We start from the raw sequence: 22,673 nt of genomic DNA on the forward strand, positions 1-22,673 counted from the left end.
CATCTTCAGCCCTTCTTTCATCTAAAAATATGTTTAAAATTCAGTCAGCTCTGTTTTTTTTTTGTTTTTGTTTTTTTAAAAACATGTAGAAAGATCCTGTATGTTTTTCTTTCATTATGGTTTGAATACTGAAATGATTTTGTTTTGGTGAATTAGAAGTCAATGAACAGGATCATCTAAAGTAAGCAAACCACAACCAGCACATCACATTGCATTATAACATTTTAAGCTGCACAATTAATTAATGGCATTTGCCTTTGTTGATGAGGTGTTCTTTTTTCACAAAGGCAAAGTTGCTGTGTCCCCTAAGTTGGTCTATAGTGCAGAATTCTCTTGGCTGATGACTTTCTTTGTGCTGATATTCATGTTCCCAGAAGATGAATATCATCCTTGCCAAACCAACAATCTGGTGCTGTGATGGACCGAGCAGTGAAGGAAACTTAGGCACAGGTTAAAGTCCAAAAAATGATTTTTTATTTAACCCAAAAAACATAATTGGTTACCTCATGCAAAAAGAATCAAAATCTTGGGCCCATAAAAGAGGTCAAACTAACAAAACTCCACTCAAAGTTGTCAACACAACTGATAACTCAAAAAAAACTGACCTAACTTAACGAGACAAAGGGGAAACTTAAATAGTGGCTGATCAGCCCACAAAAACAGGAGAAGGGGTAAAACACACAAAACCTAACTAAACCAAACATAATGAACTCCAATTCCCCCCCCCCCCCCCCATGGTCCTGAGTTATGGCATGAACCAATTTGTAGTCTTCCTTTAAAGCTCACTCCGCCCCTTCTCCACCTCTTGGCTCCTAAATCAAGGGACTGGAACAGTTGCAAGTAAGGTAACTCAGAAAACAAAAAATTTATTATACATAACAGTGTAAACTAAAATGTGCGCACTTATTTTAGAATGCAGTGTTATGTGGATATGTGAATAATTCTAAACCAAAACCAGTTATTTATTGTTCTGTAAATAAATTCCTATATTTAAAGAAAGAAATGTGAATGCAAGGTTACTTATAAGCCTCTACACTAACATGGTGATATTACCACTGTTTGGCTGTAAGTGCAGCCATCACAGGTGCATTCATAAAAGAGAAGCAATCCACCAGTTAGCTCATAAACAGCAAAATTCCTGGGAGCCCACAGAAGACAACTGCAGTGGATGACTGCAGAGTTATTTCACTGGTTTAAAAAGTGTTCATAGTTTCTAGTCAAGAAGTCAAGTGTAGTCAAGAACACTCTCAAGGAGATATTGTGAAAGGGGTGGCTGTAGCTCAGGTGGCAGAGCAGGTCAGCCACTAATCAGAAGGTCGGTGGTTCGATCCCAGGCTGCATCCTGGCTGCATGCCAAATATCCTTGGGCAAGATACTAACCCCGTGTTTGCCTACTGGTGGTGGTCAGAGGGCCCGGTGGCGCCTGTGTCCGGCAGCCTCGCCTCTGTCAGTGCGCCCCAGGGCAGCTGTGGCTACAATGTAGCTTGCTATCGCGTGTGTGTGAATGGGTGGATGACTGAATGTAGTGTAAAGCGCTTTGGGGTCCTATGGACTAGAAAAGCGCTATACAAATGCAGACCATTTACCATGAAACTACAATCAAGAGAGACCTTCAAGAATGGAAAAGATTAAGTGTTTACACCAACATGCAAACCACTGACTACACTGAGGATCAAGAAGGCCCGGTTGTTTTTCTGAAAAAAATATTCTTTGGACAGATAAAGCTGAGATTAATCTATACCATAATGATGGGAAGAGAAAGGAAGAGAACCTCTCGTGATCAAATCCATACCACATCATCTGTCAAACAGGGTGCAGGCAGTGTTATGGCATAGGCATTTAACTAGATCACTAGCACTGATGATGTGACTGCTGATAGGAACAGCAGAAAGTATTCTGAAGTTTACAGGGCTATACTTTCTGCTGAGATTCAGATAAATACTGCTTCACAGTGCAAATGGATAATGATCCTAAACAAACTGCAAAATCAACCCAGCAGTTTCTCTGGGCAAAGAAATGGGAAATTCTTTGTCGTTGCAACATTATGGTTGCTGTTCAGGCCAAGTCAGTCATCTGATTTCAACCCAGCAGAGCATGCGTTTCAGTAACTGAAGACAAAACTGGAGGGACCCACAAATAAAGGTGTCTACAGTAAAATCCTAGCAGAGCATCTCAAAAGAGGAAAGACAGCATTTGGTGGTGTCTGGTTCTAGACATCAGGCAGTCATTGACTGCAAAGCATATTCTCACAAACCAGCCCAAAGGTCAGACAAAGGGAGGGAGATCACACATATAAATTTGTCTTAGAGGAATAAAAATGTAAATTAAAAGAAATAAAAATGTAGTGGCCAGATCAGTCATGTGAAGAGTGTGAATTCACGTATGTTGCAAAGGTCTCTAAAAGAAAAGTGAAGTTAATCCAAAGCCAAACCCAAACCAGCTGTTCTCCTGCCTGCTGGAAAGAAGTGAAAACATTAAACATTAAACCATTAGCCAACCATTAGCCAAGTGCCAACAGATGTGCCGTCTCTCAATATCTGCCTATCACAACCTGCTGCCTTCAACACAAGACCAGAAAGAGGCAGAACAGAGAAGGCTGAGTGGGTAGGGTCATCATAGTATTCATCACATTATTAAAAACAATGATATTTGAAATTATTTTAGGTTGTTTGTTTTATTTTGATCCTCTGAAAACTGTGGACCATGTTGAAAAATGACTGTAACTGCTAAACAGATGATACAACATTTTTGTTGAATCCCTTTAATCAAAGCTGAAAATCTGCACTTCAATCACATATTGACCGCTTGATTTAAATTCCACTGTGGTGGTGTGTGAAGGCAAAGCTACCATTGTCCAAAAACAAATGGACCAAATTATATATGGCAACACCAACATATTTATTTTCCTTCTTTTAAAAAATTTATCTAGGACTGCCATTACTTAAAAAATGTATCTAAAAGTCCAACATTGTGGACAAAGGTAAAACTTTTTATATGTTACATCTCTCAAATAGTTTTAATGGGTTGTTCCAGCCCTTGAATTGAACACATCCTTGGGGGCTATTTCCTGGTCACTAACGTTTAACCTAGCAATTTTCCCAAGTGCAAGGATCAATGAGGAGAGCTACTGTTAGCGGGTGTGGCAGCTGATTGCACTCAAGGTTTGCTAGTAAGTTGCATCATTAGAGTTTTAGTGGGATTGGCATTTAGACATAGGCAGTTAGAGCTAGGCCAGTCTCTTCAACACCGATCTCTATCAGCTTCTATTAACCTATTAGGGAAAAGGACCAGACTCTGACCTTCAGATGGAAAGCCGGTCCAGACTTCCTTTCCTTTCTTCACTTGCTTTAGACTTTCCTTGTAACTGGGATCTAATGATAAATAATAATGATAATAGCAATGATAAACCACGAAACTAAAATATGATAGCTTGGTTGCATTTATTGCTCCAAAGGGCATACTACAGCAACACAGAGCTAGAATCAGTCCGGAAGATGGAGATAATTCTATACTCACAGAGGTATTTATGTGTTTCTTTGAGCACCAATTTTAAGTCCAGAGTTTATTTTCCATTCCTTTTAAAATGTTGTTTTTCTATAAGTTTTCTAATATTCCTTTATTACAAAACCAAAGGAAAAATGCACACACGTGTGTGTACACACACTCACACACACAAATCATTGTGATGTTTCTCCTAAAACGTTATACAAAGCTGCGGGGGAGGGGGCGTTATCGTCATTATGAACAACTTGGCAATAGAAACTTCATATTACATCTTCTTTTATAGTTAATGTAATTACCTCTCAGAGAGGTTTTATGAGAGACAATATTGCCAAATAAATGAAGAAAGAAGATATTTGAGTGTGTCGAAATATATTTAAGCGTGGTACAAAAAAGCTATTTGATTTTGTGCTGTGTATTTGTGTCCCTGTACTGTGATGAGTACTCTGATAAACTTTATTGATTCAAATCAGAAAACAAATTTGGATCAAAAGGGACATTATTAACTGTCAACACTCAAAAAGACAATAATGGGACTGGTAACGGACTGAAATGTAAAGGAAACGTGGTTTTATAGCCCATTTGTCAGCATGCACAGATGCTATTCAGTCATTCATTCTGTGCAGAGCGATATCGTGCACGTTCACTGCTGAAAAGAAGAGAAACACACGCATGCACACACACACACACACATACCCAAGAATTTGAATGTGGTATTAAATATAGGCAGTTCAAAAGCGATCGTTTTCTCTTTTCATTTCTTCAACTGTTGAACCCAAGGAGCAGGGCTGAAATGTGAGTTGCTTTTGGTGAACACTCAGCAAGGGTCGTTCAGTCAGCAGAGACTATTTCAGAGCTTAATCATATTTCTGACAAGCAGCAGCAACCTTCTCGATCAAACCCACTTGCTGAGCACCATTGCCCCATCCCGTGACTAAATTCTATGGAAATTAAAAGCTTTTTTTTGTTCTTTGGTTTTTTTTAAAAAAAATTTCATTCAAAGGCTGATTAAACACATCGCAGCTGAGGAGATTTCTGAGTGTGTTTTTGTGGCTCAAACACTCAAAGTCTAAACTAACCTCACCACTGAAATGTGGACTCACTGAAGCTGCTGAAAAGAACTTCAAACACCAGTCCTACTTTTAATACCTGTCAGGAACCATTCCAGAGCAACGGCAGCATAAATTGGGGATTAGCAGGCTTAACGCCCTGTCTTAAAAATCAAAATCCTTTCTTACAAATGATGCACAAAGTGAAGTCTCAGGGGCTCAACTTTTCTCTGGATTTCCCAAAAGCAAAGGGAGGCCGAAATATGGCAAAAATATGGTATCAGTAGCAAAAGCACGAGCAGAAAAATAGCTTCTTTGAAGAAACTGTCAAAAATATAATAACAATGTTGAAGGCAAAATTGAATGCGATATGTGTGTAAGATGTCCCTGTTTGCGCTGCAGCCAGAGGGCTTGCCGAGAGAACCTCTGAGCCCATAGTCTCTCCTTTTGGTGTCTGGGCTCCAAAATGACTGACTGAGTGAGATAAGGAGCTCAAAATCCCTACCATTCATTTGATCTGTGGCTATTTGTATTCCAAGTCTGTTTCTCATTTTAACTTTTGGAAAAGGAGGGTAGCGGCATCACTTTAATGCGCTGCTCTCTGTATCTGATATCAACCTCAGGCACTAGAAAGAGATATAAACTGACTGACAGCTCTGTGTGGACAGAGATAGTGGGTGGAGGGGAGGTCTTCCTGTGGATGAAGGCGTTCAAAACACATTTCTTTCTTCAGTCCGACAACATAATTTTCTTTTTCAGAGGTTTTGCCACCAGTTATTTCCCACAATTACTGAACATAATACAATTTGCACAAATGAAGAGTGTTTTCGCCGCCGCATAAAAGATGGCAAAACCCACAGAGACCATTCAGACTGATAACAGTTTGTTAGTTACATAGCTAATTTGCATTCTCAGTCCTTGAGAACAGTAAAGTTGTGTTGCTAATGGAAGAAGAGAGCAAAGGGAAATAATCAAATGCTAATTTTCACACAAGGCACCCTGGGACTTGTCTGATACAGGCCTGGCTGCAGCAAGCTTTACAAATTAATATGCCTGGAAGCTTTTCTGTATTATATTTATAAGATGCACAGAGACAGATTTATCAAGAGCAAGTAAAAAAGAAAGATTGAAGGAGTTGGTTAATGTTGCCGAAAAGGACGTCTGTGGCAGGGTGCAGATGCTCGAGTTAAAATGAAACCGAGCCTGAACAGCAACCATAATGTTGCAACGACAAAACATCTGAAGGTGAAGAACATACAGCTTTGTACTTAACAATATATCAGTCCAATATGAATCGATCCATATATATGTATAAACATGGTATCAGTAGTATTGATTGTGTTAAATAAATAACATTTTTTGGAAATGGCAAAAATATACCACAAATATGGACGATGAAAAATGTCTGAACCATTCGAACTGTGTTGACTGTCACACCTATTTTATTTATAGCAGGGGTGGGGAACTCAAGACCTCAAGGGCTGGTGTCCTGCAGGTATTAGATCTCACCCTGGGTCAACACACCTGAATCAGATGTGAATCAAATGATGAGTTCATTACCCAGCCTCTGGAGAACTTCAAGACATGTTGAGGAGGAATTTAGCCATTTAAATCAGCTGTGTTGGATAAAACCTGCAGCACACCGGCCCTTGAGGCCTGGAGTTCGCCCATCCCTAATTTATAGCTTATAGCACATCAACCAAAGTTGAACCCAGAGTGATTTGGAGACAAGCACATTTACATTCCAGGTCTAGGGGGGGGGAAAAAATCCAGTTTCAAAATACATGAAAAGCTGAAAGTTGTGTTTTGTTGTGTTAACTATTTATTGTGGAGAGTAAGAATGACACTGATTTAGTGTTGAGATTATGCAAATTGATGACAATTCATCTCATAAATCATGGCACACTGCTCTCCCATGTGTAAGCTGCCTTTATAGGTTAAAAGCACCGGATTGATACCAACGCTATCAGCTACACCTGCTTCTGCAGCTGTAGCTGATTTATCTGAGGCTCCATAAGGGCGCTTTACAAAACACAAAACAATTGGATTTCCAGTTTGTCTAAAACAATAAGGCTATCTTTCACTGCAGAGATAGCACATGTCAGTTTTACTCTGAGCCTCTTTTTATGTTCCACTCTTCACACCTACCTCCCCTTATCACCCCATCCATCCTCCACATGTTCTGTCCAGTCACATGTCTGTCACACCCACACCCTCAATCATCTGCTGTCTGTGTATACCTGCTCTTTTCATCCAACATCTCATAGCATATTTTGTGCAGGTCTGAACTCTACAGTCTTTCTACTGTGCCTGTTGGCTTAGATTGCTCATGCTATTTTTGGCACATAAGCGCATTCATATTGTCAAGTAGGGCTACGTGAAATGCTCTGTGAGTGCCTGTATGCTTTTACATTCAAAAAGTTAAATGTGAATCACACTATACGTGCTCCTCATTTTCAGCCAGTAGACTTGCGTCTTCAACATCATTAGTGTTGATCCCAGTGCCGATCCCATCATTAGTGTTGATCCCAGTGCCGATCCCATCATTAGTATTGATCCCATATATATATATGTATATATATATATATATATATATATATATATATATATATATATATATATAAAAACACCCAGCACGCCCCTGCGGGCGGTTTATCCTTCAAGCTCGGGTCCTCTACCAGAGGCCTGGGAGCTTGAGGGTCCTGCGCAGTATCTTAGCTGTTCCCAGGACTGCGCTCTTCTGGACAGAGATCTCCGATGTTGTTCTGCTGGAGCCACTCGCCTAGCTTGGGAGTCACCGCACCTAGTGCTCCGATTACCACGGGGACCACCGTTACCTTCACCCTCCACATCCTCTCGAGCTCTTTTCTGAGCCCTTGGTATTTCTCCAGCTTCTCGTGTTCCTTCTTCCTGATATTGCTGTCATTCGGAACCGCTACATCGATCACTACGGCCGTCTTCTTCTGTTTGTCTACCACCACTATGTCCGGTTGGTTAGCCACCACCATTTTGTCCGTCTGTATCTGGAAGTCCCACAGGATCTTAGCTCGGTCATTCTCCACCACCCTTGGGGGCATCTCCCATTTTGACCTCGGGACTTCCAGGTTATACTCAGCACAGATGTTCCTGTACACTATGCCGGCCACTTGGTTATGGCGTTCCATGTATGCCTTGCCTGCTAGCATCTTGCACCCTGCTGTTATGTGCTGGATTGTCTCTGGGGCATCTTTACACAGCCTGCACCTGGGGTCTTGCCTGGTGTGATAGACCCCAGCCTCTATGGATCTTGTGCTCAGAGCTTGTATGTGCTCAGAGCTATATATATATATATATATATATATATGCGACACATTCCAGTGACCCCAAAGTGCCACTGCACTAAAAAGTGCTTGGCAAAAAGTATGTAACGTACACGTAATGTTTTGAGATCAGCTACTATGGATAATATGTATATAATTTGTAAAGATTTGAGTGTCTAGGAAGAGTTGGGGAACAGACATAGACAGATAGATACACTCACTATGATAATCATTCTGTAAAAATGTACTTTTAGGAGTCAGGTTAGAAATACGAGTACACAAGTACATCAATATAGCAACACTTTGCGCAGTATAAGTGTTAAATCTTCAGTGCAGCAAAACAGCTTCTCACACTGTCCTCTGACATAGTTTATATATAGTTTATATCCCTTTGCATAGAACAACAGCTCTTTAAAAGTTGAGGCTCGCCTCAAAGGCACACTCTCTCAGATTAAGATTCCACACAGAGGTGAGTCTGTCTGACTGACATTTGATTGATCTCGGCGTCCGGAGTGCACTGTGAGCAGAGCTTCTTTTGTCTTCCACTTTATCTGCTGTCTCAGGGTCATAAAAGATTCATGTACTATGTCTTCCAATGTTAGTTCACTTATATTAAGTAGCGTAAAACAGAGAGCCACAAAGACAGAACAGAAGCGAGCTGATTTTATATATTATATATTTTTGACACATCCTCCATCCACAAAAAAAGGTCTGTTAAGCTGATTAATGTTAAAGGTAATGTAATAAAGTTGATGAATGAGGAAACACAAGATTTTTTAACTATATTTTCCAAGTAACATTTGCCAGTTTTGAATCTTTATATGCAAATTGACTCCCACTCGATCAGCTCTAACTTTAAATTATTGCAAACAGGCTCACTTGCTGTGTTGAGGACTGTTTTTCACAAACTCCAGTGGAGTTAATTGTACAACAGATTCAGAGATGAGGCAAAAGAAGTGTAAGCATTGTTAGATTATAATATTATTTTATGCCAGGTTAGACCCCTAATTAAAGATTGTGAATTATTATGTAGTTTTAGTTTGCATTATTCTCCTGAATTAGAAGAAGCTGATAACTATTGCATTAGTTAAACTGATTTGCATTACATTAGACTGCTGACTTGTTGTGAATGAATGATATTGTTTTATGATGCATTATACTGCTGAGTTATAAGAAATCTAATTTGTCTGAGTAGAAGAGAACAGAGTGTGCTGGAGTTTTCTGCCCCATTTCAGCAGGAGCAGATAAACAGGGAGCCAAGGTCGTAGCTCAGGCGCTGTGTGAGAGAAAGCATGTGAATGTTTAGGCTTTGTATGATAAGGTGGAGGCACCAGAGGCTATAAAAGTTTGAGCAATGCTCCACCATTTTGAGATTTTGAGGCTGTCTGCATCAGTGTCCATCTCCCACGCGTGTGATCATTAAAATCATCGTTTGACTCAACCCGGCCGGACCAGTGTTGTTATTGTGGTTTTTCTCTTGTTTCCATCCCCAATATTTTGAACCTTAACAGCATCTAAATTTAAATTAAATGCAAATTATACATTCTTCAACAAAGACATTGTAAAACGCATCCTTGAGCAGGATGAAATTCTGAAAAGCGTCACGGAAAGACTCAACAATTATAATGTGACTGTGCTCTTACCCCACCTGATTTGAATACAACTGATTGCTTTGGCTGAAACACTTGTAACACTTCATTTTTGTTATTTACGACTTTTTTATCCATTACCATAAAGCCGTTCATTTTTTAAAAGGTTATAGAACTGCTGAAGCTGGCAGCTCCTCCTGACAGCCAAATGAAAGCTCAGCTTTTTCACTTACAATCTATCACGGAGCCAAGGCATACGTTTGACAAATCTGAGTCTGTGCACTTTTCAGAGGGTGCACACATTGTATCTTTCAGAGTTACACTGAAAGCAAACCTGTCGTGACTTTTTAAGAGGTAATCCAAAGTCAGAGACGGCTGGCGTAAATCGTGGTCGCTGTTTACATTCTGCCATTTTACTTTTAGTAGTGGATTAAAAATATATCACGTTCTACCAGGACTTGTGGGAAATATTTGGATCACTGAGGTAGAATGGATTGCACCTTTATAAAAAGTTAGCCTTAATATAGTAATAAAAATGTAGCTGGTCATTAATGAGCTTTTGGTTGCCTCCTGGGTTTGAAAAGAAAAGAACTTTAAGCTTCTCTTACTTAATTTCTTATCTAGAACGTAAAGGCATTTTAAGCATAGTAGTTTCAGATAACTATGAAATTTCTGGGAATGGATTTCGTAAAACCCTGACTGTAAGCCTATTGCAAATATGTGGGCTGTGCTTAAAAGGTGTCTGTGCAAGGAAACCAAGACACTTGCTAGGGAAAATTTAACCAAATATTAGTGGGAGTGTATGTATATATTTGAGTCTGCATGTATCGTTTTCACACAAAATCCAAAATAAATTCAAAACTGTGGATCCAAGTAATTAAAAATGTACTCTGTACAATCATTCCACCATGGAAAATGAAGAGTTCAAAGCCCCAAATTATCATGACTTTTATGCCCATAACAAGTGGATGGAAAATTTTGACAAGAGCTTTAAATTTCAATACTTTGACTATTGCAAGAGAAAGTGACTAATTGATATTAGTTTTATTGGTAAAGATCACCTAATGGAAGCCTTTATACCAGGGGTCGGCAACCTTTCTGATGATGAGTGCCATCTCAATGTGCCATATCAACCATTGCATTAGCAATACATTTAATAACGCTCTATGTGAACAGTTACACACTATATAGAACAACTTTATAGAACTATATTTGTTCGCAGATGTTGGCATATAGTGCAGTATTGTATTTGTGTGTATGTCCGAGGTGCTGGTCCTGCGCTGAGCGGGCAGCTCCTGAAGCATTTGAAGTAGCGGAACGTGGAAATTTCAACATCACTTAAAAAACTGTCAGCTAGCAACATCTCTCTCACCGGTAGGCTAAATGATTTTTAGCCAATTACAAGTGGAATCCAGTAGTTGGGTTTTTTAGCTAAGATACCGTTTTAAGAAGCGGCACAACTAATGTGTCTATGCGAGCTAATTTGCGATGTGCACCAGTGGCCCAGCCATTTATTTTAATGCACCTTCTCAGATTAATTCCCTGCGTGTCGTGCCATCAGTTAACCCTTCACGAGCCAGCTGTGGCACACAAGTGATCAGGGTTGCCGACCCCAGCTTTATACTAATGCAGGTCATCATTTCCACAACACGTGACATGTTAGTCTATAACAGGACCTCTGTAAATGTAATTCAATCTAAGCTTGTCTTTATGGTTTATTTCTCAGTTTATTCGAGGGGCCACACTCTGGCCCATGCTTAGTTTACTCAGCATGTTAATGAAACGTGTCCATTGGTTGTTATTCTTATACGGTTGAACAGGCGGTTGGTGACTTTTTGTTCTGTTACTGTGATAATAATTTCCATTTTTCAGTCCAGTTTTCCACCGGTGAGAAAACAGTCATGCTTGCATGTTTATCTACCAACGGCTGCCTGTTTCTTTACCTCCTACAGGCGAGAAGAGACAGCATAAAGTAGATAGGAGGCTACAGCTGTGTCATCAGATCAGCACTGCCATTGTTACAGCTATGCAAACACTCTGGAATAAGTACTGGTAAATTAAAATGGCAATGCTTTAGGACAGATAACGCTTTTCAGACACATAACAATAAAACTGGCTGTTGCTGTGTTTTCATTGGCAGCTGGTCATGATTCAGAGAAAATCCACTGCAGTTTTTAAAGTAAAATTCATGTTCGTGTCACGTTCACTGAAGAAAGATGAGGGATATCCACAAGTGAGAGGTATAAAAGATAAGAACATACTGCACAAATAACTACAGATGCATCGGTAAGACTTTCTTGATATGGAATTTTTCCCTCATAAAAACTACAATGCTGATTTTTCTTGTAAAATTAGCCGAGCTGACAAATTTTCTACAACACAGCTAGAACTAACTGCTACAAGCAGGAATGGAGAGCAGCTTTATGAAGCTGGGGCCACTTCTTATGGGATAATGAAAATTATGCAAATGAGGACTAAACTTTGAAAAAACATTAAGAAGTCATGCAAATTACAAAAGTTCTTGATACCGGAAAAATTATAACTGACTAATCGCTCTGCACTGCAGTGATTTTTAAGGAGTAATTTAGCTGAAACCGTTTTATTTTTTTCTTTCTTGGCACACTAAAGAAATTGTGCACGATGCCCTCCTGTTCCTGTCATACAGCCTGTATGACAGGAACAAGTGGCTGTCTTTAAATGTCAATCATATCACAAAGGGTGCTTCAGTGCGAGACTATCACATTTCTGCAAAAAAGTAAAGAGCGTCTGTGAGACAAACTGGTGAAACATCTGTGTGCAAGATACGTAATGATTTATTATGTTGCTTTAAGATGCTTTGCTTCGCAGCTGTGGTTGACAGAGTGCCGTTTTCATACACGGACATTAAATTGGACCAAAACACAGACACTGCTGTCAGAGATGGAAATAATTTTGACATTACTAGCTGCAGTACACTGAAAGTAGCAAAGCTAGATTGTCAAAGCACGGTACACCAGGGTAGGAGCTTGTTATCTATGACTGAGTTATATGGTTGTGATTGTGCTTTTGTCATATTACAAAATGTACTTTCATTAGGAAGCAACAAACTGCCAATCGCAGCTGACCCGAGTCCAGCGTAGCTTTTTTACTTTAGTTCAGTTATATATCTAATTAGTGCAAATGTGCTTCTTCTTCTTGCTTTTCTTCTTTTTTATTTCAGCTGGTCCCTTCAGGTGTCACCACAGCAGATCATCACCCTATCTCTGGCTTCCTCTTCTGTCACTACAACCCTCTGCATGTCCTCCTTCACTGCATCCATGAATCTTCTATGTGCACTTCCTCTTTTCCTCCTGCCTGGCAGCTCCATCTTCAACACCCTTCGTTATCCACTATTCCTCCTCTGCACATGTCCAAACCATCTCAGCCTTGCCTCTCTAACTTTCTTCCCAAATCACTCCACCTGAGCTGTCCCGCTGATATATTCATTTCTAATCTCGTCCATCCTGGTCGCTCCCGGTGAAAATCATAACATCTCCAGCTCTGCCACCTCGAGTATCGGCCTCCTGTCTTTTTGTCAGTGCCACCATCTCCAGTCCACATCTGCTACATCATAGCAGGCCTCACTACCATGTTGCAAATGTTCCTTTTCACTCTCGCTGCTATGCTTCTGTCACAGATTACCCCAGACACTCGTTTCCACCCGCTCAACCCTGCCTGCACTCTCCTCTTCACCACCCTTCTGCACCGTCCATTACTTTTGATGGCTGACCCCTGGTATTTAAACTCGCCTACATTCACTATCTCTGCTCCTTGCAGCTCATCTTGTCCTTGCACCTGTCTCTCTCTCATTCACACATTATGTACTCTGTCTTGCTTCCCACCAACTTTTATTCTTCTTCTCTCCAGCTCCATTTCTTTGCTTACCCGGTCGATACAAGCCCCTTTTCTCCTTCTTTAGTGTCCACCCTCTGAAGCAATTCACTATAAACCTTTTGGCGCGCCTTTGCCACATCTCTTTTTGCCATATGCCTAGCCTCCTCATGTCTACTTTCTTCACCTCCAGACTATCCCACTTTTTCTTTGCTAATCACTTCCTTTTAATACTTACCTGTACTTCCTCCTTCCACCACCAATTCTCCAAGTGTCCAGAGGATATACCAATCACATTCTTGGCAGTTTCCCAGTCATCAGGCTACTCTTCAACACCACTAAGAACCAGAAATCCACACAACAAACTTCCAGCATTTGGTCCTTACCTCCACCTTAACTTGCTTCCTCTTCTTGATTTCCAAAACAATCCTACAGCCAACCATCCAATGCCACCTTGCCACCTTCTCTCCTGACACCACCTTTCAGTCTTGTATCTCTTTCAGATCGCAAAGAACCTCTGCATTTCTCTCCTTAACACCACACCCACCCAACACCTCCTCATCACCCTTATTCCAATCATCACTCTTTCCCCCTGGGAGGACTCTCTGCCACTTCAGCCAGCTTACTCCAGAATTCCTTTTTCTCTTGTACTTGACATCCAACTTTTGGGGCGTGCAAATGTTTAACACCACCCCTCAAACCACAACATTATATAGAAAACCCCAACAGTTAGAGCACTGGGAGACTTGCAACTACAAGTGTTGATTTGTTTCAGGGATGAGAAGACTAAATGCCTGTGCTGTTACTGCTTGCATACAGATAAAAACCAAAAAACTAATACTTGGCAGCATGGCAGCAGTTGCTAATTAGTTTAAAATACAAAGTAAAGCTGAGGCTAATAGGACTGCTATCCTATTTTCTGTTGCTTATTGATGAATGAAAAGCAGTGTGTTGTATTATCGGTGATAGTAAAGCTAGAGGTAATATTATTATCCTGAGGTAAACATGAACACATCGACTGTACCTAAGCTTGATGGAATCCAGCCAGCTAGTTTGCTAAAGGAAAGTTCAGGGTGACCACCAAAGTCACCAAACAGAGACTTGAATGTATGTTCAGAGTGCAGTGGAGTTTGTGTGTGTGTGTGTGTGTGTGTGTGTGTGTGTGTGTGTGTGTGTGTGTGTTGGTACTGACCCCTCTGTGTAGTGAAGCCTCACAATTTGTGCCTCAAAGGGTCAGGCTCGTCGAAATCTTCTGTTTTGCCTCCATCAAGGTCTCGAGGACAGCCTGGTTACTTGCTGTCTGTGCTGGGATTTATAGTGCACAACCTCACTGTGTTTCTTATCAGGAGATGAGAGCAGGCACAGGAAGGTGATAAATAAAACTGCTGAATTATAAACTTCAGAGAGAAACCTGGTCTCATAAAACTTCCATCACAAACTGCTTCACAGTCTAAGACTGAAAACAGCGAAAGGACAATGGATGAAAAGAAGAAACAAGAGAGAAAAGAGGAAATGTGTAATCTGTGCAAGTGCTACAAAAGGTTTTATCTGTCTTAAGGTGAGTTTAATTCATCTGCAGTAGAAACTGTCATCCACTGACCCACATTGTGAGCCTCTGAAAGTCATTCCCACAACCTGCACAGATGATAAGATCTGTGTCAAATGCTCCTCTGACACATAATTAGCACGAGGACACTGCTGCACATTAGCACAAGGCAAATATGTAATTATGCATCACTCACCATGTTTAAATACAATTGGCCACAGGCGGAGATGTTTGATGATCTATATGCGAGGCAGAGATTTAATGTATTCCTATGTATTAGTGTAAGGCGAAACACTGTAGACTAAAACAATGTCATGAAAGCGAGCTACAGGAAACAGAAGCAGGAGTGGATTTGAAAATCATGACGCAGGTGAATGTGAATATTTTTTGCCTTCATTTGTATTCCACATTTTCTCAGTGACTGAGAAATAGGCTGAAAATCTTCCATTACCTGTACTGGATCTCACATTGACAATACAAAAGAAATCTCATCCTACATTAGTCTGATCTATCATGGATGAATTCTTCTTCAATGGGCCTCACATATGGTCTGTTTTGACACTGCACACCAGTGGAAATAAGCTACTGGGTGCTGCGAAGTCATGGAAGGAGGGAGAGGAGAGAGTCTGCACAGTAGCATCTCCAGTTGAGTAGAATGGAGAGGCCTCATTAAAATTTAATTGCGGCACGATGTTGAGTGCATTGCCATCTACATCAAGATGCATGTGACCTTCTTTTTTCACATTTCCCATTTCCAACAAACGAGTGCATGCACTGCGAGTGCTGTCAATTTAGTAGGGTCTGATTATTTGAAATGATCTCACATGAAAAACGTTCTCGTTCATTTTAATAGTTTAGTCCTTTTTTTTCCAAATTCAAATCAAAAGAAAAAACTCTGTTCAGTTTCTCAGAAAATAAGGATTGCCTTCCAATTCGCTGATAAACATTAATGCATACACACAGTGACGATGCAAATCACACTCCAATGTTAACAATATACTCCGGCTCACACGGTGCCTCGCAGTTCCAGGTTGATGTGAGAAGAACGAGTCACATGAGAAGGAAGCAGGCTACTCTGTATTCATGCTAGATGAGATTTGTGTGTGTTTATCGTCTTCCTGTCCTGGATGGGTGTTGCATTACAAGGTACTGTCTCCAAACTGCCAGAATCAATTAACATGAATAATGAATGTCTTCTGACGCGGTTGGTCTTGAGTGTTCATTTTGTTCCAGCTCCCATTGTTCCAGCACGTGCAGGAGAACAGTTTAATTTTGCAGCAGGTACAAGAAGCGAACTTTTTTATAGATATGAAGCAGGTCCTAAGATTTTTTTAAAGGCACCAGATGCTCCTAAAAAGCTTCAAACCACAAAAAACCCCTCTGCACTCTCCTTCACCACAACAGCTAAATGTGGCTCTTAAAAGGGATCTAATTCACATGGAGAAGGAATGTAATCCACTACATCAAGAAACACTGATGGCATTAGTTGCCCCACTAATATCACTTTACCCACTGCATCACCCTTAGCTGTAGGGCTTACACATATTACCCAGTCAGCAGGCACTGAGCAGTCGCCACCAAGCTCCAGAAGACACTTTGCTCTTTATAGCGTGCTTCAAAATGATCCTGCGCAGTGAGACCAGTAACAGAGAAAATGTTTATATAATCCATTACTGACAAAGCTTTAGTAAGTGATTAAACAAAAAATTAGTTTTTTACTTCAAATTGGAAATAGTCCAGAGATTAGCATTTCAAAATTAATCCCTTTTATTGAAGCTCTGTTAGCTTTGCATAGCAAATTTAATATCTGTGCTGTGTTTACTGTGTAAACTCAGGCTGGGTGTATAATAAGTGTGCACCGAGTTTCTCACCAGTTTAACCAAACATTATTTAAATATTGAAGTGAAAATAACAGCTGCATGACTCACAGTAACCATAAAGATGTAATCCTTTTGGGAGAAAGGAAAAAAAGCAGGAAGTGACAGTCAACATGCCAAAGTGGACAGTTTTAAAGGACGTGTCCATGGACAGGGCTAACCTAAACCTACAGCAACACTGATAGTGTGAAAGAGCAGTGTTATCACATGACCAATACTGCATATTGCTGTTTGTGAAGTGCACTATTCTCAAGATTCATGTATTTTTTCCCAGTTTCTTCAGTGTCATTTTACCTGCAGAAAGACTGTAAGTGATATTTAGACAGGACAGCAGCTGTTCTGGCTTCACCCATCTGAGCACATCTGCCTGAGTTCCGCATCTTAACATCAGGTTGCCACACAGGAAAGCTGCCAAACTCCAACAGAGGAAAACTTTTAGTCTAATCGGGTCTGTTCAGTTTTATTCTGTTGAATTTGCAGGCAGCTGCTGGTGGGAGAGGAGGTAATTAAAACTGACAAAGAAGAAACATCACGGAGAAGACTTCACGCAGCAGCTACCATGAGCCAGCTTTTGAGTTCGGGGTTACTGCGGGCATAAAGTGCTTCCATGTGGAGAAAAGTGGAAGAGCAGGATTGCTCCTTTAGCAGCTGTTCCTCTCTGCCGTCCGTTTGCCATAAATACAGCAACATACTATTAGCCTCACCTCTTTAAACCACATGTCATTAAACAAGATGAGTTTTGTGATTAATTAAAGACAGATGAAGAAGATGCAAGTTGCTCTTTGTAGTCAGACTAATTCAAACGGATGATTGACGCTTTATTTTAGACATGAGCCTGTTTGTGAGGTTTTAATTCTGTTTTTGCTCTTTAATCCTGTCAATCTTGAAAGTTAATGCTTACTAGCCAATTACATTTCAATGTCCCCTTTACTGACTACTGATGCTCGCTACCTTAACAAATGCCTCCCTCTTGTGGTAAACCTACTCCTACACAACACATATTTCCTTCTGTTCAGTTTTATCTTGTACATTGCATCCCAATCCCATACTATGTGCACCATTACATTTATATTTGTTCAAATATTATTTATTTATTTATTTATTGTAGGGTCTACCTTACAGTATAAAGTGCCTTGAGGTGACTGTTGTTGTGATTTGGCGCTGCATAAATAAAATTGAATTGAATTTTCTGGTTTTAAAAATAATCTATAAAAGTTTATCCTGGTTGGGGAAATTATTTACATTTAATTCGCATGCATGCATTATTATGACCAAGTAACTGAAGTTGGAAAAGTCATGCTAAAGGCCCTGTACAGGGTCGCAAAGATGTTTTCGTTATTCTAGTCAAACAGACCCGGCTTTGACAGATGAAGACAAACACTAACATACACCAATCACATTTTCCACTGAGCAGTTATTAAAATTCAGTTCATCATGCACTCTCAGATCTAAAACACTAAAACACCAACAGGATTTCTTATTTATTTAAATTTGAAAAGGCGTACCAGTATATAGGACAACAGAATATAAAACCCTTCTGGGCCACATTATTTGTCACACTTGACTGTAAATCATAATTTAATGAGCCACAAATAACATGGCTAAATGCAAAAATACAGGAATGCAAACCAGAAACCAGAGCAAGGGTTAAAGCCTGAGGTGTAGCCTATGGAGTCTGAATTAGTGTAATATAGAAAGATGGGTGCTTTCAATTCTACAGAGGCCCAAATAGTAACTATAAGCAGTTATTATTATCATTATTATCAGGATCCTTTTGTATTTTTAATTATCCATTTTTATTGTGTTGTAAAAATTCACAGGTTTTTTTTGTTTCAAAGTGATTTTATTAAAATGTCGGGGTATTCAAGAGGAGAAATGTTTAAGAAAGTCAGAGCAGGTGTTCCAGCACATGTTACCTACATGTTTTAGACTCATGTAGACAAGACATTCTTCATAAATGTAAATGTATTTTCACTTGTCTACCTCAAGTTTATTCCGTGGTCATATATTTGACCAAACTGACAAACACTAACTTCCAGGTGTACCTCATGCATGCTATTTTATATAGCTATGGCCCACTAGTACAGGCGCTGCTAGTGTAGTGGCATCATGCAAGATTCCCATTCTTGCGACCCGGGTTCGATTCCTCGGCAGCGCACCCTTTCTGCAGAACTACAAAGCCTGAGGTTTCCTCATTACGGTCACAGGTTTTAAACTTCCACCAGCAAGTCAGCTGAGGACGTGCACCTCTTTGCCCATTACTGTTCACCCTCTTCTCCCATCTGTTCAAGGCTATAATAAAATTTGTGGGTGAGAATAAAATGCTTAAATACAGAAAACCTGACCTGAATCTGTGATCCTTGTCCCTTTTGGATCCATCCAGCCATGCAACTGGACAGTTTGCTGACCCATTACAGAGGCTATGATATTTTCCGGTTGAGCCACTGAGACCGATTTTGGTGATTTTCAGTAGAAAATATGTGGAGCCTCAGACCCTGAATTTCAGCACCATAAATTTCAAAATGTTGACTGATGTTATATGGCTGAGCACATTTCAACATGAATTTCAACTGAATGACTGCAAAACTGTTCAAAGTAGCAAAATAGGATAAATTTGGGATTTCAGTCTTTCTAAAAATGTAAACTTCTGCAACTTTAATTCACTCGTCTGTGCACTTTGATAGCAACCTAAGGTTCACAGAGTTCGCTACCTCAGTAACGAGCTCAGAGTCCAAGTTAACTCTCTTTCTGAAACAGAGTTGTTAGCTAAACCTGCCTTCTGGAATAGGGCCCTGGTGACTGGCAATGACAAACTGCTCGCAGATGCACTTGGCTGATTGGGAAGAGCAGCCTGGTGCTTAACACCAACAAGACCAAAGTGTTAATCATAGACTTCAGAAGAACAGGAAGCTCAGCCCACCTCCTCCTTTCTATAGACAAAAAAGTAGTAGATAGTGTGAATAAACGAAAGTTCCATGGACTCAACTTGTCCATTCATATGGAGCTCCAAATCTTAAACCTGGTCAAAAAAGCCCAACAAAGACAGTTCCTCCTAAGGAGCTGAAGCTGAAGTAAGTGCAGCTCTCCCAGAAACCTGTGCTGAACTTCTGCTGAACCACCACTGAGAGCATCTGCACAAACAACATCATGATGGGGTGCAGACACTGCACAGCTGCTCAGCTGAAGGAACAACAAAGTATGAAGACTGTACAATGTGTGGTGGCCTTGGAACTCCCACACTTAAAGGATGTCTGAGTAAGAAGGTCAGCAGCGTTATTTCAGACACTTCACACCCAGGGCACTCTCTATTTGACCTTTTGTCATCAGGCAGACTAACACAATCCTGCAAAAACAGTCTAAATTTTATTGTACTTGTATCGACCACAATAAAGATTTTTCTATTTCAAGATTATTCCATATCAGTTTTGCTAATATAATTTTTTATCTTGATTTCAATGTATTAAAAACATTTTCTCAGACGGTGTTTTAGTTATAATCATCCTGCCAGTATGCCATATGATCTCTATTTAATCAATTAGCCTCACTGAATCGACATCTTTTGTAAAGGGAATGAAGTCCTGATAGCTTGATGGAGTGTGGGCAACAGCAGGACCCTGAAACAATTCGTTGCTTTTTAACACCTTTGATTTTCTGGCTCCGTCGAAATTTAGTTTAGGTCCCAGTCTGTGTAGACCCACACAGGCCTGTAACAAGGTCTCATTCTGAAAATAAAGTTAAAAACATCTGCTGGGAGTGTGTCATGACTGTGGAGTGTATGAAAGACATGCAAAGTCACAGTTTTTGTAAAGATACAGTCCACGCATGCATATTATTTTCATGGATTATCAAATTCACACTTATCAATTGCATGGCTTCATTCTCCCTATGAGTATGCATTGTTTTTGCCATCTGAACTGGAAACAACAAGAAACTAAAGGTATTAATGTAAAAGTGAAATGGACTGCTAAATGACAAAAAATATGTAAACATGCATTTACTGTCCACATACGATATATGTTTATATAAACTTACAAATACATAGTTAAAAAAAACTACATGTTAATGCATAAAGTTATTCACATACAAACAGTCACATACTGACCTACCTATGAGGAAGCATTTGGCGACAGTGGGAAGGAAAATCTCCCCTTTAACAGAAAGAAATCTCTGGCAAAACCAGGCTCAGAGAGGGGCAGCTATCTTCACAGTAAGGGGAGGATAACAGGACAAAAGACAGTGTGGAAGAGAGCCGGAGATTAATAATATATTTATAATATATTAATATATTGTTAGAGATATATAATATATATATTATATTAATAATATATTTAGACAGGGAATAATAATAATATGATTAAATGCAGAGTGGTGTATAAATGCATGGCGAGTGAAAAGAGGTGAGAAAGGATGTCTGTCTCCCAAATCTAATTTGGGAGCTGGTTCCACTGATTCTGGATTTAAGAGGGAGCCAATGAAGAGAAGCCAAGCCAAGAGAAATATATTCTGTCTTTAGTCCCTGTCAGCACTGGATCAGCTGAAAACTTTTCAGGGAGCTTTTAGGACAACCTCATAATAATGAATTACAATAGTCCAACAGATAATAAATGCTTAAACTAGTTTTTAGTATCACTCTGAGACAGGATCTTTGTAACTTTAGTGATATTGTGTATATGCAAGAACAGTCCTGTATTTGTTTATTTGCACATTGAAGGACATATCCCGGGTAAAAATTACTTCAATTAGCTAAATGCTAGATAGTTATAAGTGTCAATGAAGGCATTTAAAGTAATGTTTTAATTACTGCAACCTTAAAGGCGTGTGGTACCCTATTAATAGATTGATCATATTTAAGGTTGAAAATGTTAGTTGATGGTAGGACTTTGTGGAGCAATCTTGTAGGAATGGGATGTTGGGTTTCTTGAAAGGTGCTATAGAAATCTAATGTATTATTATTATTATGTAAAAGACATGTTGATGGTTTGGCAGAAGTAACTATTGAAGTTAACTCCAAAAAACGAATCAGCGAGAAACTGTAAATAAATATCAATGTTATTGAAAGTAGCTGTGGTTATGTTATGTCTGTGAGGTGGTTTCGAGTATTTTTCTCTGTAGAGGTTAAAATTTTATTTGTGAAGAAACTGCTGAAGCCATTACTAGTTAAGGTTAAAGACATGCTTGGCTCTGCAGAACATTGACTCTTTGTCAGCCTGGCTTCAGTTTTCTTCAATCAGTGATTAATTATGGAGGGTTTTTTTTTTTATAGAGCAACAAACTTTTTTTCCAGGTTAAATGATCATTTTGTAAATCAGTGATATGACATTTTCCTCTCCAACTTACGAATGATCTACTGTAAGGTGCACATTTGAGACTTGAAACTATCAAGTCAAGTACTTCTGATTTGAGGTTTTCTATTCCAGAAGAGCTACAGTATCCAGAGTCGTACAGAGTGAAGATGTAAAACTATTAACAAGTTAATCGACCTCTGTGGGAGTAAAGTTCAAGTAGCTGCTCTGCACCGTGTTGGTACATGGCATTGACGATAACAGTGAATGAATTATATCCTAAAAATGAGTTACAGCACTTTCAAAAAGATATTTACTGTAGTGAAATGTGTTCCTCACTAATGTGTAATCCATTATTGTACATATACATCTTATTAAGAAACGATCAGACAAAAGCAACATTCAGAGAATGCTGTTCACTTTCTATCCTGTATGTCAGAACAAGATTCAGAGTGTGATTCAAGAGGTGGGTGGGCTCTTTTGCATTTTAAGAGAAGAAAATTGAATCAAATAATAGATTAAATGCTGTGTTGAGGCTGTCATTTTCAGCATCTACATGGCTGTTAAAAGCTCCCCCTATAATTATTTTATCTGAACTGAGCACTAAATCAGATAAAAAAAAGCCTGAAATAGAAACTTTTAGTAAGGGCTGGGTGGACAATAGATATCAACAAATTAAAC

The sequence above is a fragment of the Copadichromis virginalis genome, linkage group LG1, assembly GCF_057382275.1.
Source record: "Copadichromis virginalis isolate Kocher_CV1m ecotype Utaka linkage group LG1, C_Virginalis_male_GT1.1, whole genome shotgun sequence".
Lineage (NCBI taxonomy): Eukaryota > Metazoa > Chordata > Actinopteri > Cichliformes > Cichlidae > Copadichromis > Copadichromis virginalis.